This window comes from Leptonychotes weddellii, chromosome 13 (assembly GCF_054177405.1).
Source record: "Leptonychotes weddellii isolate Sample4059 chromosome 13, ASM5417740v2, whole genome shotgun sequence".
Lineage (NCBI taxonomy): Eukaryota > Metazoa > Chordata > Mammalia > Carnivora > Phocidae > Leptonychotes > Leptonychotes weddellii.
Window position 1 is genome coordinate 32,928,599 of NC_138381.1, and position 7,291 is coordinate 32,935,889.

At 36.9% G+C, this 7,291-nt stretch overlaps 1 protein-coding gene across 4 annotated transcripts in view; it reads right to left on the reverse strand.

Annotated features, from left to right (window-relative positions):
- The window catches only part of KIAA1328 (KIAA1328 ortholog), a 326,771-nt gene that overhangs the window by 259,137 nt on the left and 60,343 nt on the right, over positions 1–7,291 (reverse strand). The window lies entirely within an intron of this gene.

Sequence of the window (7,291 nt, forward strand, 5' to 3'; positions counted from 1 at the left end):
CACTTAAAAACAAATTAAGTAACTTTCCCTGAGAACTTTTCTCAGGGAAAACTATTTAAAAATACACACTATGTGGTATAAATATTTATAAGTAATTAATAAAGAACTTTAAAATAAGGGCAGAACATCTCCCAATAGGGTGAGTTACAAAAGATTAATTTCCTTAGTTAGCAGTGGAGAGACTTAGCTTGATAGAGAACAGACACTGTTGTAGCATGGAAAACAGACAACAACATGAATAAATAAAAGGAAAGGAAATGACTGAACTAAAAAGAAGACTTGTTTTAGGATAAGATGGCTATAAAACATGGAGTTGACTAATGCAAAGACAAATTGCCAGGCTGGGCATAAATAAAAATAAGCCAATAGGGGCACCTGGGTGGCTTAGTCGTTAAGTCTTTGCCTTCGGCTCAGGTCATGATCCCAGGGTCCTGGGATTGAGCCCCGCATCGGGCTCCCTGCTCAGCAGGAAGCCTGCTTCTCTCTCTCCTTCTGCTTGTACTCTCTCTCTCTTTCTCTGTCAAATAAATAAATAATCTTAAAAAAAAAGCCAATAAATTATCTGAAACTGTGTCAACTGACTTTTAAATGTGTGAAGTGACTATTTGTATAAAATGGCAAGATTATATATGTTGCTGTCAATATGGTAAAGACTGCCACTTAAACATTAATCTCTGCAATAATACTGGAAATTAGAGGAAACTTAAGTATATAAGCAAATTATTTGAGATGTGAAAAACTGTATGTATTTATAATCAATTAAGCCACCCTATCTCAATATAGTACATAAAATATGTAATCTATTTTAGTTTTCATCACAAAACCAACTGCTACTCTAGCATAAGAGTGTCACTGGTAATTGAAAAGAGTTAGAACTTCAAGTATAGAAAGAGCTGTATCCAAACTGCTGGACTACTTACTAATTGATTGGCCAAGTTACACAACCTCTGTGAATTTTAGTTTTCTGAGCTGTAAACATGAATAAAAGTCACTATTCTTTTCTACCTTGCCATTATTTCTTCTTATCACTATAGGTCATCTTGATACATGACTACTGAGAGAGCCTTATTATACTTTCTTCTTTTCTCAAAATCACATCATAGAGATAATTAAATATATTAGATATTATCACTCTTGGGATGGGACAACTGGGTGGCTCAGTTGGTTAAGCATCTGCCTTTGGCTCAGGTCATGAACCCAGGGTCCTGGGATCCAGTCCCACATCTGGCTCCTTGCTCAGAGGAGAGCCTGCTTCTCCCTCTACCTGCCGCTCCTTCTGCTTGTGCTCTCTGTCTGTCAAATAAATAAATAAAATCTTAAAAAAAAATTATCATGGGTGCCTGGGTGGCTCAGTCGTTAAGCGTCTACCTTCGGCTCAGGTCATGGTCCCAGGGTCCTGGGATCGAGCCCCGCATTGGGCTCCCTGCTCAGCAGGGAAGCCTGCTTCTCCCTCTCCCACTCTCCCTGCTTGTGTTCCCTTTCTCGCTGTCTCTCTGTGTCAAATAAATAAATAAAATCTTTAAAAAAAAAATTATCACTCTTGGGAGGGGGTAATACTAAAAGGGGTCAACAGTGTTTACAATTGTAAAAATGACAAATAGTTTCCCAACTCAGTGCATATGAAACTAAGAAACTGTTCTTAAAGTTTGTAGCATTAACATGTTTCTAAAAAATAATTTTTTAAAAAATAAAAAATAATCAATGAAATACAACTTTACTATGCTCCTTAAAAATTGCCGCAACTCTCCCTAAAATCATTGCAGTGAATATCCACTACTAAATAACAACTTCTAACTGCAAAATAAGATTAAAGATTGAAAATGTATTAGATGCTGAAGAGGTATTGAGTGTTAAAAATGTATTTCATCAACAATGAAAACAACTTCAAAAAATATTTACAAAGTTCCTAGAATAACCAATGCTTAAACACAAAAATACAAAAGAAAAAAAAAATCCTGCCAGATATTTACAAAATAAGACTGATTTGTAGAGACCAATGGGAAGCTTCAGAACATTTAATAATATTTTTGTATTATCTAATAAGATTTTTGGAAAGTAACATTAGATGAAGATTAGATAAATCAAAACAGATATCAAACAAAATATAAAAGTTGATTTTATCAATGAGAATTTATTCTACTGAGTGCAGTACCAGATAAAACAAAAAGAAAGTTAAATTGAGACATGTTAAAATGACATTTTAAACTGAAGAGCCTAAAATGTACTTAAATAAATCACATGTACCTTATGAAATTTATAAAAATATTTTAAAATCAGATAATGCAAATCTATGCATAAATGCCAGAGGAAATGGAAATATACCATTTAATTTAGATTAGAAGTACAGATGGCCAGACAGTCATTACTACTGTGTTAAAAACAAATTAATTGATCAGAAGCCCAAGATGGTATATCCAAAATACGTGTACTGCCCTAATGAATAACAGTTACTACAATACTATTTGGTTACAAGGCATATATACATAATATGTGTGTAGGGGAGGAGTGTATTATTAGAGAGGTATCTGGAATTAAAAAAATAAATTCTTGGGGTGCCTGGGTAGCTCAGTCAGTTAAGCATCCAACTCTTGATTTCGGCTCAGGTCATGATCTCAGGATTGTGAGATCGAGCCCCGCATGGGCCTCCGTACTGAGAGTGGAGCCTGCTTAAGATTCTCTCTCTCCCTCCTTCTGCCCCTCTCCCTGCCCCTCTCCCCCTGCCCCCTCCCCCTCTCCCTCCTGCCCCCCTGCCCCTCCCTCATTCTGCCCCTCCCCCTGTCCCCTCCCCCTGCCCGCACTATGTTACATTAAATAGCAAAAGGGACTCTGCCCAAAGACATGCTAGGCAACCTTTGGATAGTGCCTTGGGAATATCAAAAAGTCAGAGTACTAGAACACATGGAGGGATCTTAGAACGGATTAGGCATGTGACTCACAGACTCCTTCAGCCATTGAGGCAGAATCCAGATATAGAGATGGGAATCATTCAGGACATACTTACAGAGGAGCCCACTGATAATAGAAGGAATCCCCAAGACATACATGGGAAATCCACAAGGTTCTCAAGAATGTTAAAAAAGCAAAAACACTGTTAGCTCTGTCCTAGCTAGGGACAGAGAGAGGACAAAATAAAAGAAGGCTCTTGGACTCCCCAAATACCATAAGCTGGAATCAGGCTGATAAAACTACTCAGCTGCAAACACATGCTAGCCTTCATGAAAAAGGAAGAATGATTCAAAGGACAGAGCTATGAGTCCACAAGAGTAGAACCTCAATCAAAGAGGATTTTTCCCAGGTACTGAAACCTAACAGATTTTTCCATGGCTGGATTTCAAAACTGCCAGGAACTGGTAACTCCATTCTCCTTCCACTTTCTCCCTTTTTGATGAGAATGTTTACAACTTCCATCTCCTGCCTGTCCCACCACTGTCTTTTGGGAGCAGATAACTTGTTTCTTCAATTTCACAAGTTTGCAGATGGATAGGATATATACTTTAAGATAAATTATACCCAGAACCTCACCTATTCCTAATTTAGATGATTTAGATGAGGAGATTTAAACTTCTGAGCTGACAGGATTTTGAAGAGATTTTTAAACTCTGAGTTGCAACTGTAATGGGTTGAGAATTTGAGAATGTTGGGATGAGGTGAATGTATTTTACATGTGAGACAGACATGAATCTCTGGGGGCCAGAGGATGGACTGTGGTAGGCAGAATAATAGTACACCCAAAGATTTCCATGTCCTCATCCCAAATTCCTGTAAATATGTCACATTACCTAGACAAAGTGACTGTGCATATATGATTAAATTAAGGATCTTGAGACAGGAAGATTATCCAAGATTATCTGGGAATGCCCAATATAATCACAGGGGTCCTCATAAGGAGGAAAAGGAGCCAGAGTAAGAGAATGAGCTGTGATGACAGAAAAAAAGGTTGGATTATCACAGACAGGGCCAGAAGCCCAGGAATACTGGCAAACTCTAGAAGCTGAGAAGAGGTGGGGAGGGGGTGATTCTCTTCTAGAGCCTCTGGAAGAATTTCAGCACTGTTGACACCATAATTTTAAGCCACTGAGACTGATTTTTGAATTGACCTCCAGAACGGTAAGATAATAAATCTGTGTGGTGTTACATCACTAAGCCCATGAAAATGTGTTACAGCATCTATAGAAAATGAATATGAATATTTTTAAAAATTCATATAAACTGATACATTTAACTAAAAGATTAACAGATATGAAGGGAAAAAGTGTTTCAAGGTCTTAATAGTAATCTATAAGATATTAAACCCTACAATGCATAAAGCATAGAAAGAAGAATATGTTTAATAAGGCCTTGAAAAATTACTTAGATTTTCCTATTTCCATATCTAACAACAGTAGTAATTAACAACAACAACAACAACAATAATAATATCATCAAGGACTCTTTGTGTTTACTATGTACCAGGCACTATGTTAAGGCTTTATATGTATTTTTCATCACATACCACCTTGTCAATAACAACATGAGGTAGAATCTGTTATATACATATACATACATACTACATAGGGGGAGTATGAAGCTTAAAGAATAATTTGACCAAATTCATGCAGCTTAAATGAAACATATCCTTGTACTGAATCCAAATAGGCCTTATATTTTTTTCAACCACTATACTACACAGCTTTGTGGAATTTCTTTCTTTGGGTCTGTGCTTCTTCCTGAGATGCTTTAAGTGCAGATGGCTTGCTTTGCAAGAAAATAAAGCAATTTTTAAAAGCAGATAAAATACGTGTAATGTTTTTGTACAAGGTTGCAATGAAGTAAAAGAGAGTTAAAGAGAAAATAGGAATTCCAATTGACAAATGACCAAAGCCATTTTTGGTTTAAACACACATTACGTGTTTTAATAGAAAGTCCAAGTCTTCTCTCCTGCCTTGGTAAGCTAAGCATTTTGAAAGAAGAATGTCATATCTGCTTAATGGCTAACAAGGATTCACAGCCACAATTCTAATTCTTAATTATAATATTGTCACGAAGGAGGTAGAGTAACAGGCTAAAAATGGTAAGATCTTAGGAATTACACTGTAAATTGATTCTAGCAATTTTTTTTAAACTAAACTGTTACATAAAGTGTTTTTTGAATACAAGAGTATAAAACCAAAAGAGCTTTTGGTAGATTTGGGGAGCCTCAAACACATCACTGATTTTCCTGAATTCAGGATTTCTGCCAAACTGGGGATGTGCAAGGCAAGAGGGTAAAAAGTAATCTATGGTTTATAAAAGCCAACACAGGGGGGTGGTAGTGATTGGAAGAAGCCAGAAGGGGAAGCTTCTGGGGTGCTGATGATGTGACACATTCACCCTGGGCAATAAAGCATGGACTGGTTCCAAAGACTTTTCATCCTCCTGGACATGTTTCTCACAACAATGACAGAAATGAGTAAGACAAGAGGAAACACTCAAGGCCCTTTTTTTTAATGACTGGGTTTGAATTGGCATATATTTTTAACTCCTGCCTCATTCTATGTAGTCAAAATAATATGATTATAAACCAAATCAATAGGAAGGTAAACATATGTAACTGTAAAGTCACATGGAAAGTGGATCTAGGAACGGGTGCAGAACTGGGTCCAAATCTATCACACAGACAGACTCTGGTTCAATTCTGCTAAGTAAGCCTAGGTAGATAATAAAGCCTTTGGCTTTAGATATAGGGATACTTTTTTGTACTTGTACTAGCAATACAGTTCATTTCACAATACTGTGTACTATAAAGAGGGGGAAGGGTGCCTGGGTGGCTCAGTCAGCTAAACATCTGACTCTTGATCTCAGCCCAGATCTTGATCTCAGGGTCCTGCATTCAAGCCCTGAGTTGGGCTCCACCCTGGGCATGGAGCCTACTTTTAAAAAAAAAAGAAAGAAAAAAAAAAAAGAAAAAGGGGAAAGCTGCTCAATTTACATGTGATATATTATTATAAATAATCGGCAATTTTTAAAATATATAAATAATTAATGCACATTCTGGATTCATATAGCTGCAAATTCTGTGTTGCAATGTTCATGTAATATATTAACACAGTCTCCCAAGTCTGCAAACATATGGTCAGAATTAGCTATAAAAAAAATCTTTACGGGGCGCCTGGGTGGCTCAGTCGTTAAGCGTCTGCCTTAGGCTCAGGTCATGGTCCCAGGATCCTGGGATCGAGTCCCGCGTCGGGCTCCCTGCTCGGCAGGAAGCCTGCTTCTCCCTCTCCCACTTCCCCCTGCTTGTGTTCCCTCTCTCACTGTGTCTTTCTCTGTCAAATAAATAAATAAAATCTTTTAAAAAAATCTTTATGGGTTCTAGACAAATTGTCTGCAAATTGATAAAATAAATGAAAATAAATTACTTTGCTGTCTTAAGAACTGTCTCTCTTAAATAAGTTATCAGGCTATCAAGCTCAAGAAATGACAAATAGCAATTTCTCCATAAGGAGGAAACAACCATGTTTTACACATTCCTTTTTAAGTATATTCCAAAGAGGAGGAAAGAAATTTGCTGACTTTATTTCAAATTAGTTAAAATGAACATAATTCAGAAAACTGATTCAGGGCGCCTGGGTGGCTCAGTTGGTTAAGCGACTGCCTTCGGCTCAGGTCATGATCCTGGAGTCCGGGGATCAAGTCCCTGCTCAGCAGGGAGTCTGCTTCTCCCTCTGACCCTCCCCCCTCTCATGCTCTCTCTATCTCATTCTCTCTCTCAAATAAATAAATAAAATCTTAAAAAAAAAAACTGATTCATTTATACCCAAATTACTATATTACTCCAAATTTATATATATAAATTTGAAAACGTAGATGAGATGGACAAAATCCTTGAAACACACAAACTATCAAAGCTTACTCAAAAAGAAATAGATAACCTGAATGGCCCCATATTGATTAAACTTGAATTTGTAGTTTAAAGTATTCTTATCAGAAAGGAAAACACAACAACAACCACCCAAACAAAAACCACTCCAAGATCAGATGACTTAATTAGTGAATTCTAACACAAATTTAAGGAAAAAAAAATTAAAATCCAGCCTATATGTTGCAGCAGGAAATAAAGTGAGGAAGAGAAATGCTTCCAGCTCATTCTTTGAGGCCAATATTACACTGATACTAAACCAGATAAAGATATTACAAGTGGAAAAAAAAAGACCCAACCAACTACAGATCAGTATCTCTTAGGAAACAAAAATCTTTAACAAAATATTAACTAGTAAAATCCAGCAACATATAAAAGTACCCTATATCACACCAAGTCGGGTTCAGCTCAAGA